The sequence below is a fragment of the Xenopus tropicalis genome, chromosome 10 (assembly GCF_000004195.4).
Source record: "Xenopus tropicalis strain Nigerian chromosome 10, UCB_Xtro_10.0, whole genome shotgun sequence".
Classification (NCBI taxonomy): domain Eukaryota; kingdom Metazoa; phylum Chordata; class Amphibia; order Anura; family Pipidae; genus Xenopus; species Xenopus tropicalis.
The window spans coordinates 8,361,507-8,363,150 of NC_030686.2; positions in this window are offsets into that span (position 1 = coordinate 8,361,507).

Genomic DNA, 1,644 nt, shown 5'->3' on the forward strand with positions numbered 1-1,644 from the left:
CCCCGTGTCTGTCATGCACTCTAGCCAAGAGCCTCTGACCCTCAGATGTAATTGTCAGCTCTTTGGTTCCATATTCTGGCTGGCTATGGATCCCACCAGCTGTAGTACAAGTACGGGACCTGTTATCCAGAATGCTCGGGACCCGGGGTATTCCGGATAAGGGATCTTTCCATAATTTGGATCTCTATAACTTAAGTCTGCTAAAAATCAATTAAATATTCAATAAACCCAATAGGGCTGTTCTGCCCCAATAAGGGGTAATTATATCTTAGTTGGGATCAAGTACAGGTACTGTTTTATTATTACAGAGAAAAGGGAATCATTTAACCAGGAAATAAACCCAATAGGGCTGTTCTGCCCCCAATAAGGGGTAATTATATCTTAGTTGGGATCAAGTACAGGTACTGTTTTATTATTACAGAGAAAAGGGAATCATTTAACCATGAAATAAACCCAATAGGGCTGTTCTGCCCCAATAAGGGGTAATTATATCTTAGTTGGGATCAAGTACAGGTACTGTTTTATTATTACAGAGAAAAGGGAATCATTTAACCATGAAATAAACCCAATAGGGCTGTTCTGCCCCCAATAAGGGGTAATTATATCTTAGTTGGGATCAAGTACAGGTACTGTTTTATTATTACAAGGAAAAGGAAAATTTTAAAAATTAGAATGATTTGCTTATAATGGAGTCTATGGGAGGTGGGCTATCTATAATTTGGAACTTTCTGGATAACTGGTTTCCGGATAAGGGATCCCACATGCTGTAGTAGTTGGTTTTGCTAGGGTATTACCATGGCTATGGCTGCCGTATAAATGAGAATGGAAGTGTATAGTGATACATCCATCATGGCGGGGCTGGCAGCTTTATTGCTTTACTGGATCATTTTCCCATTATGTTGGGTTACACATTCAGGGAAGCCTTTCTAATTAATGTAAGGGAATACGTATACACGCCCTGTTCCATTTAATGACTAAACAACTCCCACGCCAGCGTCTGGGAACTAGCACACCGCGTTACTGCAGCCGTGCCTCGCTCGCTGATTTATTACAGCTTCCAGCTATGTTGTAATGTGGCGGCCGTGGCCGGGGCTGGAGGGAAATGCCAAGTCGGAGAGGTTTGCGCTGCACATCATTCACCTTATACCTAGGGCTTAAGGTCCCCATACATGGGCCGACTGTAGCTGCCGATATGGGTCCCTTAGACAGATTCGGCAGCTAGTCAGCCCAGTGTATGGGCACTAACGGCGGGCCTGTCCGACCGATATCTGGCCTGAAATCGGCCAGATCTCGATCGGGCAGGTTAGAAAATCTAGTCGGATCGGGGACCGAATCAGCTCGTTGATGTGGTCCCCGGACCGACTTTTCCTATACCCATCATTATAATTCAATCGTTTTGCCCCAGGGCCAAACTATCAAATTATCCTGGATTCTCCCAATATCGCCCACCCATAAGGTGGGGATATTGCCAAGCAAGCGGATCTGCCCATGTATGGGGACCTTTATTGTGCCTTTCCCAAGTGTCCTCCTTCCTGTAGCCCTCTAGCAGCAGCCGGGCACTCCGTGGTACTGAGCTGGTATCACTGCCCGCTGGTGCTGGGAGTCTGTGCTGAATCTAACCAATCAAATGCTTTAGGGGGCGGT